The sequence below is a fragment of the Phaethon aethereus genome (assembly GCF_964289735.1).
Source record: "Phaethon aethereus genome assembly, contig: HAP1_BTS, whole genome shotgun sequence".
Taxonomy (NCBI): domain Eukaryota; kingdom Metazoa; phylum Chordata; class Aves; order Phaethontiformes; family Phaethontidae; genus Phaethon; species Phaethon aethereus.
In genome coordinates this window covers 126,191-142,296 of record NW_028114049.1, presented here as the reverse complement: position 1 = coordinate 142,296, position 16,106 = coordinate 126,191, and positions in this window count along the sequence as shown.

Genomic DNA, 16,106 nt, shown 5'->3' with positions numbered 1-16,106 from the left:
CCTTAAAAGACATCTACATGTCTTTCAGATCCCTCCAGTTCTGGTGACTCCAGCAGTCCCTGGGTAGCCTTTTCCAGTGTTTCACAACACTCACTGAAGAAATGTTTCCAATATCCAATCTAAACCTCCCATGGCACAACTTGGGAGAAGAGACTGATACCCACCGCACTACAACCCCTTTCAGGTAGTTGTAGAGAACAATAGGGTCTCCCCTCAGCCTCCTTTTCTCCAGGCTAAACACCCCAGTTCCCTCAGGCTCTCTCCAGCACAGAATCCCAGAACCTCCGAGGCTGGAAGGCAGCCACCTTCCACCTTCTCTGTGCTTCCTCTTCCACCTCCTGTCTCACCCACGCCAGCCTCCTGACACCTTTTTTTGACTTCCAGCATGTCAGGGTGGATCCTTCTGGAGCTTGAAGAGCAGATCGTTAACCATCAAAGAGCTCTCTGCACGCTTTTTGTCTGCAGGGCTGTATCCCATGGGATTCTCCAAAGCGGGTCCCTCAGCAGGCCAAAGCCTGCCCTCCTGAAGTCCTGCTCCTTGCTTTGTGCCCTTCTCTCAGGATCCTACACTCTGCTTTCTCACCCCCGACTGGCACATCCCTGACCAGCTCTTCCTTGTTTGTGAGCCCACAGGGCCCCTCAGCTCACTGCCTCCCGAGTCACCCTGGCCCAGAAGATGTGCTCAGTGAGCTCCAGAACCCTCCTGGGTGCCTTGCACCTTGCTGTGGTGCCTCTGCAGCAGAGGCAGTTGGGACAGTTCAGCTGTGCCGTGAGCTCCAGGGCCTGCAACCATGAGGCTTCTGCCAGGTGTCTGAAGAAGGCCTCAGCCACCCGATCAGGAGGTCTGGAGCAGATGTCCGTCCACCCACCCACCCACCCACCCACCCACAGTGCTGCCCACGTTGTTCTGCCCTCTGACCCTGGCCTACCAGCTCTCAGCTAACTCATCGCCTGTCCCCAGGCAGAGCTCCGCACGTTGCTGCTGCTCTCTCACAGAAAGGCCACTTCCCCTCCAGGTCCAGCCCTATGGCCTTATCAGGACCTGGCCGCAAGACCCCACGCTTTCCCCAGGAGGTGCTTTGGGCCACCTTCTCCCTCAAGTAGCCAACTCACAGACCCTCGGGGCTCGCCAGTGCCTAGTCCAGACTCGGGGTCCCTAAATACCTGCCTCCCAGGGCTCTTCTACCGACTGGCTGAACTGGTTGGATGTACGCTAGTGGTTACACCCACTGACACACACACCCCCCGACATGACCCGCACACTGCCCGATCTCGGCACTTGGTGGTCCCCAGGCACACAAGCCCCCACGAACTGTGGTTCCCACGCCAGGGCGTCCGTCCCAAGAGCAGAGATCTCCTCAACCCAGAGAGTTGTCTTCCTTGCTCCAGGCGTCCCTCTGGTCTCAAGGGCCTTGTGGTGCCTGAAGGCCGGTCCGAGCAGTAAAGATGGAGGTGAGGAGACATTGACTCTCTTGGGCTTTTCCATAGCCTGGGCCATATACCATGTACACTTTCCTTAGTCTTCCTTTTGCTCTATAGGTAGTTGTAGGAACTGTTTTTGTTGTCCTTCCGGTCACTAGCGAGATTCAGCTTCAGTGTGGCTTTGCCTTTCCTAACCCCAACTCGACACGCTTGGGAAGTTATCATTGATGTCCTTGTCATGGTTTAGCCCGAGCCATCAACCAAGCACCACACAGCCACTCGCCCCGCCATGGTGGGATGGAGGAGAGAATCAGCAGCGTAGAAGGGAGAAAACTCGTGGGTTGAGATAAAGACAGTTTAATAGCTGTAGCAAAAGCCGCGCACGCAAGCAAAGCAAAACAAGGAATCCATTCACCACCTCCCATTGGCAGCAGGTGTTCAGCCATCTCCAGGAACGCAGGGTTCCATCACGCCCAACGGTGACTTGGGAAGAGAAACGCCATAACTCCGAATGCCCCCCCACCCCTTCCTTCCTCTTGACCACAGATTTATATACTCAGCATTGACGTCGTATGGTACGGTATATCCCTTTGGCCAGCCTGGGTCAGCTGTGCCGGCTGTGCCCCCTCCCATGCTCCCGTGCACCCCACGCCTTCTCGCGGGCAGGCGAAGAACGGGGACAAAGAAGCTGGGACGTTTTTGACTGCTTAGCAAGAAATGAAAACATCAGTATGTTATCAACATTATTTTAATCCCAAATATAGCCCCCTACTAGCTTCTATGAAGAAAAGGAAGCTGCCAAGGTGGTTCAAGTCCAATACCAGGAGGACAAAGGTGTGAGAACATGATGCTTCTTCCAGTATCCTGAGAAGGTCTCATCTACTTCTTCCTGATCAAGCAGTCAACAACAGACACCTACTAGAAGGTCACCCACATTCTTCTGCCTGCTCATCCTCTCCAACAGGATCTCAACTGTCCCATCATCTATCCCAAGGCAGAGCTCCAGGCTTTGCCACTGCAATTTCCTTTACTATTATCTCCTCTTTGTATTTACTATCTGTCTTCCCCTAGAATTCCTATCGCTGTGATCTTGATCGAGGCACCACACGTCAGGTGAGCCATCTGCACGCACACATTAACCTCTGACCCAATGGAGCTTCACTCCCAATGGACCTCGAGAAACTCTGGGATTTGACCAACAGAAGCCTCAAGAAGTTTTCTTCAGACAACGGATCTTCTGCGGATCCCCTGATGTTCAGATGTATCAGGGGGCAGAACCACCCTGTTGTGCTGGTTTTGGCGAGGCTGGAATTAATCTTTGTCATAGCAGCCCGTATGCTGCTGTGGTTTGGATTTGTGACCAAACCAGTGCTGATAAGACACCGATGGTTTAGTTATTGCTGCACAGCGCTTGCGCAGCATCAAGGCCTCTTCTGCATCTCCTGCTGCTCCACCGGCGAGTAGGCTGGGGGTGCACGAGGAGTTGGGAGGGGACACAGCTGGGACAGCTGAGCCCAGATGTCCAAAGGGATCTTGCAGACGTGTGACATCATGAGTGAGCGAGCGGCTGTGTGGGACTTAGCTGTCTACCAGGGCTAAACCACAACAGCCGTGCGTCAAGGCAGGCTCGGACCTGACTGGTTGAGGAGCAGCCTCAAGGAGAAGGGTTTGGGCATTACGAAGGATGCCAGAGCAGCCAGTGGTGCTGAACAGGAACACGGCCATGAGCACACTGGGCTGCGTTGGGAGGAGCGTGGCCACCCAGACAAGGGTAGTTATTGTCCATCTGGACTCCGCACTGCTGTGGCCACATCTGGAGTACTGTGTCCCAGGGTGGGGCTCACAGTTATGGAGCAATGGGGAGGAACTGCCACGTGGCCAGAGCAAGTCTGCCAAGGTGGGGTAGGAGTTGTGTGTGGAGAGGCTGCGAGTTGGGCTTCTTTAGCCTGGTGAAGGGGAGGCTGAGGGAAGAAGAGCAGCATCTCGAGACACCTTGAAAGTGCCTTTCCTAGATGATGGCACTTCTTTTGGTAGTGGGGAACAGCATGAGAAAGGGAAACCACCAGAAACTGCAGCTCTGGAGGCCCAGAGTGGAGCTGAAGATAAAGCAACGTCATTCTGAGGGTAGTGCTGCGGTGCAAAAAGTCACTCAGAGGGAGTCAGGATCAGCCCATGGCTTTGTGTTTCAGGGAACAGCTGGTGCGGATGGAGAGACACCAGTACGGGGAGGGACATACCAGGCTGAGAAGAAGGTGGGGAAGCTTGTTGGGTGTCTGCAGCCTGCAGGGAAAGAGGCAGAGGCGTGGGACAGTGTGGGACGGCCTGTGGTGCAGATGGCTACGGGCACTGGCCAGGCTGAAAGGCCCTGGCAGAACCGAGGTCTTTGCCCCCTTGGCTATGGCTGGTGGCCCTGCCACCGAGGCCTAAGAGGAGACACATGGTTGCCATGGCCATGGAGCCTCATTGCCTCCTTGCACCCACCCTGGGGAGGCCAGGAGGTGTCATACCGTTGTCCTTCACTTGGCATCGCACTCCCCACATCCCCAGGCAGAGCCCTGAGCCACATGGGATGGACAGGGTCTCCCTTCCCTGCAGTTGGGGGTCACAGTGTGGCCATCCTCCTCCACCAAACACACCAAGGGCTGTCTCAGCATCAGAGCTGCCTGCACTTTGCCTGTGCCTGCCTGCAACCACAGCCTCCAATTACCTGCTCTAACGAGTCCCTGGGGAGGCTGTGTCAGTAATGGCCCTCAGAGGGACCCGTTAATGCTTCAAGGTACTTTGGGTTTTGCCGCTGACGTTGACTCATGGAAAGGTTTGTGCAAATCTCCTCTCAGTCTCTCAGGCTCAAGGACTCAGCACCAAATGCACCCTGGGGCTCATCACCGTGCAGAAAGCCCTAAGGTGCCTTTCTCTTCCTACACTTATTTTTCAATAAGTATTATCAAATATTATCAAATATTATCAAATATTATCAATTTGGTGATCGCACAGCCACCAATGCCAGGGCAACGCACACAGCCATTATTTCTATCAGCGTGTTCCCAAGCTCAGCGAAATGAAGAGAGAAACAGTGACGCGCACAGGAGCTTGCTGTTAATAACTACTATAGCTACAGCAGCTGAATGCAAAACGGCCGTTGTCTTGGGCCCTACGCTGGGCACCAGAAAGGACTGTGGTGGGTTGATCTCAGCTGGATGCCTGGTGCCACCAAGCTGCTCTGTCACTTGTGTCCTCAGCAGGACAGCGGGGAGAAATCAGGATGGAAAAAAAGAAAAAGCAAAAGAAGCGGGTCAAGATAAAAGCAATTTAATAAGCAGAAAGCAAAGGCTGCGCGCGGAAGCAAAAGTTACTCTCTGCTTCCCATGTTCAGCCACTTCCCGGGAAGCGGGGCTTCAGTACGTGTAGCAGTTGCTCCGGAAGACAAACGTGGAAACAACAAATGCTGCCCACTCCTGCTCCTTTCTCGTAACTTCTATTGCTGAGCTGACGTCATTTGGTATGGAGTCCCCCTTTGGCCAGTTTGGGCCAGCTGTCCTGGCTGTGTCCCCTCCCAAGACCTTGCCCACCCCCAGCCTCCTGCTGTGTGGGGGGAATGTTGGAGAGACAGCCTTGATGCTGTGCGGGCACGGCCCAGCAGTAGCCCACACCCTGGTGTGTTATCAGCACCGTTCTAGCGACCAGTACAAAGCACAGCACTCTGAGCGCTGCTGTGGGGAAAATTAACCCCACCTCAGGCAGCCTCAGGACACCTTCTTTTCCCCTTCTACCCTGACGCTCTTCTGTCTGATCTTTTGTCTGGTAGGTTTTCCCTTTATGGTCTCACCGGTTTCACCCCAGCCCAACTAGTTTTCACCTTTCACGGTCTGCCATCTCCAACAGTTTCTCGCTTTCTGAAGCAGTTAGTTGCACCTTGAGCCAAGGCTGATGAACACAAGGTGAATGAGAGCTTCTGGAAGCCATCAGACAGCAGACAAAAATGCCTATCCTTTCCACTGCCCACCTTAGAAATCTCGGGAAAGCTCTACAGGCACAAACACGGAGCAGCTTAGAAGCTGTTCAAATCAGTCAGCCTTGGTTTGGACCCCAGTGAGATCCACAGGGAAGGCTTTTCTGACTGACTCCTCAAGTTCTCCGTCTCAGGCTGTAGGTGAGGGCGTGGACTGAAGAAGTTCAGGCAGTGCAGAAAAGGGGGAGACTATTTCTTTCAGGTTTCCTATTCTGGCAGCATCTGGTAAGCGATACACCCCGTAAGAGTCCCATGGGCAACTGTATCCCCAAAAGCGATGGGAGGGGAGGAGCGGGCGGAAACGTCTTTTGCTTCCGGGTGCTGAGAGAGGTTTTCGGAGTAGGGGAAAGGACGTAGCTGTGAGGTGCCAGAAACCGTAGAGATGTGAAGAGAGCGCTACACAGAGCGGGAGAAGCCGGGGTCTCCCAGGGAGGTCGTGGGGCCACGCCGAGGCATGTGAACGCAGGGCTCTGGGACGAGGCGGAGGGTACAGGGAGGTCCCGAGGGGACGTCAGGGCAGATGGGGGCCTGGGGGCACCCCGAGAGCACCCCTGGGCCAATGGCAACCCGACTCCCTACCCCCTGCAGTGGACACCCTGCCCCTCCCGGCCCGGGTGGCGGGTCACAGTGGGGCCCTTTGTGACCCCCCCTCTGTGACACCCCACGGCACCATATATAGCCAGCGCGGCCGCGACCCTGCAGTGTGTGACAGGACAGCGACGGGACGGGGCAGAAGCGCGGAGCTGGCGAGGAGACCCCGAGCACAGCCCACGTCTTTCCCTGCTGCCACCGGCAGCCTCACAGCACCGAGGCGTTTCCCTTGAGCTGCCCCTGTCCCCCCGGCACTTTCCTCCATTTCGCAGGATGGCGGAGAGACCCCCCAGCTGCCCCAGGGTGGCCTGGGAGGAGGTGGAGGCTCGCCAGGAGAGCAGCTCTCCCCCGGAGCCCTATGAGGTGTCCATGGTGCAGCCGCTGGAGATCGGTGAGTGAGGGGGCCCTGGGGATGGGCAGGGTTTTGGCCAGCGAATGCGACCGGCTCGAAACCAGGGTACGGCGGTGCTTGAATGCCAGGGGTGCCCGGTGCTGGGAGCTGGCCCCAGCACAGCCGCCCTCCTCAGCCATGCTGAGATTTGAGCTCTCTTCACCATTTGGGAAGCTTGTTGGCAAAGATGCTGTGTCCTATCGACTCTTCTGTGTTTCCCCTCCATGCCAGGGGAGAATCCAGAGCTCCAGCGGGGATGGGATTCTGAGAGCACCTGGCTGCTTTCTTCACTCGACAGCAGCGACAAGACCACGGTAATGAGCTGCCCCCTTGCTGGGACCCTTGTCCGTGGCACCAGCAGGAGGCTTGTGTGAGCAATGGGACCCAGAATCAGGGGGGCTGGAATGGCCTCACTGTCCCTGGTGAGAGGGTTGCTGCTGTCCTCGAGCAGGGACTATCCAGGGGTGGCACTCCGGTGTCCTGGCCACAGCTACAGTAATCTGTAGGAACAACACGTGGTGCCCATGACCCCAGCCCTCCTCCCTCACCCCGGGGACCCTCTGCTGTCATCCTCTGCCCTGCAGAGACTGCGCCCGCTGTGTCCAGCTTTCCCATGGGCACTGCTGCCAGCACTGCCAGGCAGCTCTTGCCAAAGCTGTTTGCCCCACTCAGCCGAGCAACTCCATCAGGATGCCTGGCGTGACACGTCTTCCCGCCCTTCCTTCCTCCCGTAGGTGTTTGGAGAATACCTCCATCCTTCTCAGATGACAGACGTTCTCCTCGTGGCCATTGAGGCCTTGACAGCAGATGACGTCTATGACAGGCAGATGGGCACCAACATCCTGGACATGGCCATGAGAGACCCTGCCTCCTGGCTGACGGATGTAAGTGCCCTGGGGCTGGACTGCCTGCCCATGAGCCCTGTCAGGCCTTGTTCCTCCGTCCTTCCCTAACCCAGCTCTCTCGCACACCAGAAGCCGTTTCAGGGCAGCAGAGAGGGATGGGAAGGGCAGCAGTTTCAGTGGCAGCTGGGGAAATGGCTGCACTCCCGTGCCAGCACCAACCTCACCTGTGTCCCCTCCAGGTGCCAAGGATCATGACGTCCATCCACAAAAATGTGGAGTGCATCCACATGAAGCAAACCAAGCACAGCCTGGACTTGTTCCTTCTCCTGCTGGTTGACTGGTGCCCCACGGAAGCGGTCTGGAACCTGTTGGAGGTCTCTCCAACATGTGACAGGTACCAGCCCAGACAACCTTGAGGGTTCCCTGTGGGGAGGGGGCCCAGAGGCTCTCTGGCTGCCAGAGCCACGGAAAACTGCAGGACATCCCACCACGCATCCCAGCCTCGGTGGGTCGGTCAGCCCTGCAGCAGCCAAAGCTGGCCAAGCCAGAGCCCTGCCTCCAGGCTCCTCCCTGCCCCATGGGGAACGGCACCTCAGCCTCCTTCTGCCTGCCCGGTCAGGGCCCCCAGCACCCCAAGGGAGGCGGGTGGGCAGGGCCCTGCTGCAGCATCGCCTGGGTCTAGAGAGCCTGGCTCGAGCGCGGTGCAGTGGCCGAGGCAGCGCGGCTGACCGAGCGCTCTGGGTCTGCAGCGCCGCCCTGGCCATGTGGGAGGTGATGATCTCCGTGCCTTGGGCTTTGGGGAATGTCTTGACGGAGCTGCTCAGGATGCTCCAGGACCAGCGGCTGCGCAAGGTGTTCAGCTGTGCCGCGGAGGACGCCTGCATCTATCCCTTGGCTGTGAGTGACCGTGCCCAGCTTCAGGGCTGTGCCTGCCTCCCCAGGGAAACAGGCACGGCCCCCTCCCCTTCCGTCTGCCTCCAAATGGCCACCTCCCCCAGTACGTAGGGACACAGCCCCTTAGGGTCGGCAGGGACCTGCCCAGCACCAGCCAGACCCCGTGCCAGACACCCAGGGCTGCCCCGTGCTGTTTTGGCCGCAATGAGAAAACACAAAGCCTGCCCCTGCCAGGACAACGCTCTGCTTCCCCCCTGCCTGCTTCCCCCTGCCCAGCTCTGCAGCCTGGAAACCTGGGGCAGCGGCAGAGAAAGGGCAGAAGCCAGAGTCAGGCCAGTTGGGCGTGGGGCAGAGGCACGGCCTCTGCACAGGCTGAGGGGGTTTCAAGTCTGGAGAGACACTTGCCCCGCCCGCATGTCGTGCCTCCTTTGTGCCAGCGCGGTGGAGGGAGCCCTGCGCGCTCAGCTGGTCTCTCACTGCTGCCTTCCTTTTAGCTGCTGAGCAGCGCTGACATTGAGGCAGAGGAGTTTGCCGCCCTGTACAAAGCCCAGAGGTACCTGAGGCATCCAAGCCTGGTGATGCTCTCACTGGTGCTCAGGGGCCTCATCACGCTTTCGAAGACCCCGGAGACGGTGAGCAGAGTGCAGTCAAGTGGAACCATGTTGGCAGCCGGGGCCTGAGGCAGTGGGTAATGCACTGGCTTGGCCTTGGCTGGGAGTCAGCATGTGGGCTGACAGCTCCAGCCACCCTCCCCGCTATGGAGGGGGCTGGTGGGTGCCTGGGGAGCCCTCCCGGCACAGAGGGTTACCAATCCATCCTCCCCTACAGGCCGGTGGGAAGAGGGGGTGGCTGGGCAGGGGAAACTGCTCTCCTGCACTCCCTTCCCTTCCTCTCCCCGCATCCCCACCAGCGGCCGCTGCCTGCCAGGCGGCTGCTGCAGTGGCTCCTGGCCCCCCTGCTGGGAAGCCATTCGGGAGGGAGGTGCTCAGCCCCCGGGGCATGTTTGCCAGGGCAGTCTGTCGCCGCTTCACAAGAAGGAACCGGTGTGTTTCATGCAGGCAAGAAAAATGCAGGTCCTGCTGCCAGACATCATGGAGATCCTGCAGGATGGCAACCCTGACGTCAAGACGAAGGCCCTGGTGTTCCTCAGGAACGTGATGGGCCACATGAAGAGGGAGGAGGCCAGCCTCATCGCTCTGCAGCTGGCGGAGAAGCTGCTGCCCCTCTTTGACGATGTAAGGCTGCCGTGGGAGCCTGAGCCCCACAGATGGGCACTCGGCAAAGACAGCTGCCCTTGGGCGCAGCCCTGCGTGCGCTCCTCTTGCGTGGCCTTTCAGGGCTCTGGGGTCGTTCAGCCGCAGCTGCAGATCTGGCCCACAGCTCCTGTGTTCAGGAGCCCACCCCGGAGCACGTCCCCTCACATCAGCCACGCAAACGCCCTTGCTCACCGTGGGCAGGGAGCGGCTGTTGCTCAAGTCCCCCTGTGCTCCTCCCTACCAGGATTCCGGCCAGGTGCGGGAGCTCTCCATCAGCCACTTCTGTGACATGATGAAGACGGTGGCAGGGAAAATCAAGAAGAAGATGAAGAAGCAAGTGCAGAGGCTCCTGCTCCCGCTGTTCATCCATATGCATGACGAGATGGAGAGCGTGGCCAAGGTGCAGTGATCAGTGCCCTGTGTCACGGCGAAGTGAGCGCTGACACCACAGGGGCGGCCTGGGCATGAGGCAAAGGGCTGCTGGACATCAGTGAGGGAACCTGTGTCCCCTCAGGGTCCCATCAGGGGCTGGCAATGGGCTCGGAGCCTGGCCAAGAGGAGGAGGATGGCCGGTCTCCTCCCCTGGGCCGTGCTGCCATCTCCCAGCCTCTGCTCTTCTCTGCAGGCCTCTCGGGACACCCTCCTCGCCTGTGCAGAGTTCCTGGGCTGGAACTACCTGGCCGAGACCTATCAGGCACACCAGATTGGAGAGTGCTTGGTGAGGACACCCCCCAAGTCCCAGGGTCAGGCTGGACAAGGACTGCCCCACGTGCCCATGGGGAGGGCTGTGCAGCTGTGCCTCGCCTGCCCTGCTCCAGCCTGGAGCCTGGAGCTGCATCCTCCTTCCCTGCCCTCAAGCACGGAGCCCACCAGGGCTCTTCTCCAGGCCCCTCTCCTCTCCCTGCCCCCAGGGTGCGGAAGGAGACCCTGGCCCATGTGGGCCCTGGCAGTGGGACAGAGGGGTCTCGGCACCCGTGGGCCCCCGCTGCCTGCGGCTCTCTCTGAACCTCAGCCCCACAGGGCTCCTGGCTGGGAGGGAAGGTGGGTGCTGGTAGGAGGGATGGGTCGGGGTGGCTTGGGGGGGTCTGTACCAGCTCCGTTCCTCTGTGCTCTCTCCAGCTACTGCGTGACAGGAGCAGGGTGGAAGAATATCTGTGTCAGAGCCTGCCGTACCTGGAGGACACGCAGGCCACCTTGCGAGAGGCGGCCGTCAGGTTCATCGGTGAGCCACAGCCCCAGGGTCCCTCTTCTGGCAGCCTGGCCCCAGTCCCTGCCGCGGCACTGGCAGCAAGGGGCGGCCCTGTGGCTGCCAGAGCCACGGCAGGGCCCACCACGCAGGTGGGCTGGCTGGGAGCCGTGCTCAGTCCCACCGCCCTGGGGTACTGTCCTTGCCTGGGGTCAGCGCTGCTGAGGGGGAGGAGGGTGTGCGGCCAAGCTGGCAGCCTCGGGGGCTGGAACGTGCTGGGGGGCAGCAGGTCTGACAGGAGCTCTGTGCCTAGGGCTTGCTGCACGGCATCTGAGGAGACTCAGCCAGCATAAGCTGTGGGCTGTCTGCAACGGTGAGTAGGGGCAGTGTGGTGCTGGCCGGGGCTGGTGGGGCAGGGCACGGAGCCTGGGCAGGGTGCTGCCGTGCCTGGCCCTGCTCCAGGAAAACGCTTCAGGCCCAGAGGAGCCTGTCAGGGGCACGTGGGGCATTCCTGAGCAGCAGCTTCCGGCTGCTCCCTTTGTCCCAGCTGCTCCTCCTGGCCAGGGAAAGAGAGGGGTGGGTCTGGCGCGCTCTGGAGGGGACTCCTGGGGGTCTTCATGGAGGCAGTGGGGCTTCATGGCTGCTCTGCTTCCTTCTCTTGCAGCCCTCCTGCCCTTGAGGACAGACACTGAACTCTCGGTCAGCTCCCTGGCAGCTCAGACCGTCTTCGTCCTGACAAGACGCAGGCGACCGTCAGGATGGAGCCTGCGGTCGTGGTGCTGCTGGCCCTGCTGAGCCCTGGAGAGATTAAATTGTCCTCTTGACAACGGCCATATTTGAATAATTTCTTTTTTGCAATAAAGCTGGAACAAGCAGCCCATTCCCATGGTGTCCTTCCCATGGGGACCACCCTGACAGTCCCTTCTCTACCCCTTTTCCACACCATTAACCCCAGGCTCAGGCCCCACGCTGTCCAGTACATCCTCAGAACCACCACTCCCCTTCCCGTCCTTTGACACAACACACAGGTATCACTCCCTGGCTCTGTGGGCCAGCACTGTAAAACGTCCATAAAATGTGCACAAAATGTCCACTGAGCTCGTCTGGTCCCTGACGTCGGGCTCCGGCTGTTACGGGGGTCCCCCAGGACAGCAGAGGTGGGGTGTTGCGCGGAGAGACTGGGCACCAAAGGCAGCTCAGGCCGGAACCTACAGGTTCCCCTCGTCGTCAGGGTCCCAAGCGTCACTTTTGGCATCTGGCCCCTCCTTTCAATTACCAAAGCCTCCTTTTTAGGGCTGAAATCCTCATTTGTAGGGTCCCAGCCGGCCTTTTATGACCCATGGCCTTGTCTTGGGGCCCACACTCTCCTTTTGGGGGTCTAAACCCCAAAGGCGGAGCCAGGCGCGTGGCAACCTCCGCCCAGAAGTCCGTGGGGAGTCAGCGGACCCAGGACAGCCAATTGCATTTGAGGAGGTGGGGGCAAGGCACATGATTGATATGTAATTAACCAATGAAGCTTGCAGGCCTGCAGGAAACGGGGCCTGTGTTGAAGAAGCTGGGCAACATGGGGGGGCGGGCTATGCTGTCTCCACCAATCATGCCTGGCGGGAGAGCATCACACAGATGATTGATAAGCTGTCTGACCCGGGCAGCCAATCAGAGGAAACACCACCTCGGGGAAGAGTGGGCACTGGTGTTGGGGTGGAGTGACCCCTCAGACAGCCAATGAGAGAGAGCATCACCTCCGGGAAGGGCGAGCACCACAGCAGGCCGCCTGAAGTGACAGCCCAGGCAGCCAATGAGAGAGACCTTCACCTCAGGTGAACTGCACCTGGGCAGCCTGACCACCTGGGAGCCAGCCCAAGGCAGCAGCACCTCAGGGGAGGGGAGGCCCCATCCCAGGGCGGAGTGACAGCCTAGGGGCCCCACCCAAGGCAGCAGCACCTCAGGGGAGAAGACTGACAGCCCTCCCGACCTATGCCAGAGGAGACCCCTGTGAGAAGAAGGCGGGCTCCGCTGGCGGCCAGGCTCAGCTTCAACATGGGGCCTGCCCCGACGCCGAGCAGCCCCCGGCCCAGGCCTGGGGCCTCTCTTCCCTCCTTCCGCCCCTCCGTCCTCATCCGCCCACCCCCGTGTTCTGGAACCCCCCACCTCCATGGGAGCTGCCGCCTCACAGAGCGTCAGTATCCCGTGGCCGTGCCGCTAGACAGCAGCCTTAGGCCACCGGCGGGCCACCAACGGTGACGGGGACGTGACGGTGAGTACCTAAGCATTGGTACCCAAGCATCATTTGAGGGCACAAAACCTAATGTCAGGGTTCAAAGCTGCGATTTCATTTCCAAAGCCCCATTGTTAGGGTCCAAGGCCCCATTTAGAAGGCCAAACCCTTCCTTTTGAGGGATTAAACTCTCTATTTTGGGGGTCCAAAGCCCTCTTTTACAGCTCAAAGCCCCCAGTGTAGTGCCCAAAGGTTTGTTTTAACAAACAATTCATTTCTCTGGGCCGTAGAGGAAGCAATAAGTTCCTCTCCTTTGCAGGCTCCCAAGCGTCTCTTCTATCGTCTAGCCCATCTGTGTTTGTACCCAAAGGCCCATTTTTAGGGTTGTAATCTTGATTTAATCATCCAAACCTGTCCCTTCTTAGGGCCCAACGTTTCATTTTGAGGGTCGAAGCCCTCATTTTTCATGCGGAAAACCTCTTTTGGCGTTCCAAAGCTACATTTCTAGTGTGCAAAGCCTCATGTTTACTTTCCAAAGTCTTAGTTTTGGCTTCCAAAGCCTCATTTTAGACTCCAAAGCCTCATTTTTATGGAAATCAGCTGTTGCTCAGGTAACATAGGGACGTTTTCCGTATCTGCTGTCTGTGTTCCCTGGGGGTCTTGAGTCGCTTGTGCCTTTTCCAAGAGTGGCTTTCTTCAGCAGGGACAGTCAAACACAGCTTTTCAGCTGCGGACAACACCGGGTCGGACCACTGGACTGCTTGTAAGCCCGGTGGTGTGTACGGTGGTCGTCCTCTGGCTTCAGTGGCAAGAACTGTCAGATTATCCCTTCTCCCTTCTTTTGTCCTTCCACTGGTACATGGGAGTGGAGACTGTTCTTAGACCTTCAAGATTTTCTGTTGCCACGGGTATTTGCTAACCTGAGAAGCTTGCTTCCCCTTCCGCTCTCCCTCTGTCCTCTTCAGGTCGCCAGCAAGGCTTCTGCACGATGAGCATAGTGGAACCGCACGTCAGCACGGTCCTGCATTTCTCTGCCAGTGCCCTCGAGCCTTGGGCTGTCATCAGCGTTGTTATAAATGATTTAGTCCCAAACGGGATTCCAATTCAAATTTACAATTTATTAAGCGAATAGAGGCAAGCAAACAGCGCTGGGTGCGCCGGGAGTCTCTGCTCCACCAAGACGCACGCGGTTCAGTTCCTGTTCCTGGTTTATATCCTGTCCGTTAATACATATTCATGAACAGGCGTGTCTTCTTCGGCGCATGCCCTCTTCTCCTTCTAGAATCTTCTCGACTCTTCCTCAGCGTGATCCTGTTTGCTAATACATATTCATGAATAGGCGTGTCTTCTAATACATATTAATGAACAGGCGTGTCTTCTTCAGCGCATGCCCTCTTCTCCTGCTAGAGTCTTCTCGAATCTTCCTCGGCGTGCCCCCAGGATGACCCAAACCTTATGCATGCACTTTCTATACACAGTACTATGCGGTCAGTGGTCAAACTGGTTTGAGCTGATATACCAGCAAAGTAGTTTAACTTCCTCCTGTAAAATTCCCCTTTTTATGGTGCAGGAGAAATCCATGAAGGTACAGAAGATTACACTTCATCACACGAATCAGATAAACATATTTCACAATCCCCCATCTTTTTCTTTATAGTATTGATTCGTGTTTTCATTTCCAATTGAGTATAACCGAGTAGATTAATCTAGTAACAATCCCCCACATATCCTCAATACAACTATCCCCATTTTAGTAAGCCGATCACCACCCATAAAATCTCCCCAAAATCCTATTCCATTCCAAGTTTGTCTCTCAGGAGGCCATTCGTTCTCCCTAATTTATGGGTAACAGGAAAAAACTAGGTTTTATTGTTGATTACAGTTATGCGCTGTACAACTAGAAAAGGTCCTCACTTTTTCCATTTTTCTGGGGTAAACCCCAGCTGGACTTGTTCCAATATTGACTACAGTTATTTGCCATAGTCAGAGTCCAAGGAACTCACCCCAAGTAGAACTAGAAGAGGTCCGGTCAGGGCCATAGTGGTCGGCGGTCACAGCCCGAAGGGGTTGCAGCCCTTGGCAGACCCTTTTTAAGCCGCAACACCAGTTCCCCTCCGGTCTTGCCCTCTTCTTTCCTTTAAGGGGGTGCTTTCTTAGTACCCAAATTAATTGAGCACTGCTTGTGAAGGCCAGAGCTTTGCTAGATCAGTGGTTTGGCCAGACCTGAGCACTTGCCCGAGCCTGGCGATCCTCTTTATTTGCAAGGCTTTATGGCTACAGAAAACTGCCAGTTAGCCTGCAACACTAATCTTACAAATGCACACCACCTTCTACACAAAGGACAACTTCTAGTTCCAGCTCCTTTTTCCTGTTCTTCTTTTGCCAACAACTCCTTCCGATTATACTCGTTTGGAGTACCCATTGTTGTTTCCTATTACCCTTTCCCATTGTTTTCCAAACTTGGGGATTACTTACATTTCTCTCCATAGCTTCCCATGGCCATCGTTCACCTTGATTTGTTCCACCACAAACGTAACAATTAGTTATATTCAATGACTTTACAAATAGATTTTTAGCAACTGTGGGAATTTCATGTTTCACTCCTGTTTCATTACAGGAGTAGCCGCAATAAAATTCCCACAGCAATTTAGTCAGATGTGACCTTCCACTCCTTCACTGGACCTTTCACTCGCGACACATGTGTCCATCCTTTTTCAGCAGTTCTCACAGCTGTTTCTGTAGTTAATAAAACAAGGAAAGGTCCTTCCCAGAGGGGAGATAAGTTTCCTTCTTTCCATGTTTTTATCAGAATTTTATCTCCTGGTTCTAACTGATGAATTGCAAATCCTAAAGGTGGTGTTTGGGCCACCATCCCAATCTCTCTTAATTCTTTTAATCTTTTCCCAATGGTAATTATATATTGTTGGATACTATGATCCTCAATTACATTGTTCCCCAGAGGCATTCCTTGAAAATAAGGCACGCCATAGAACATTTCATATGGCGATAATCCAGTCTCACTGTATGGTTTCGTTCTTATGTTTAGAAGTGCCAATGGTAAACATTTCGTCCAGGGCATTTGCGTCTCAATCATTAATTTAGCCAATTGTTGTTTTATTGTTTGATTCATTCTTTCTACCTTCCCCAAGCTTTGTGGGTGCCACGGAATGTGGTATTCCCACTGTAGAAGTAAAATGTGTGCCCTGGTCAGAATCAATGTACTGGATTATCCCGTATCTAGGTATCAAATGTTCCAATAAAATTTTTACCACCATCTGTACCGTAGCTCGTGCT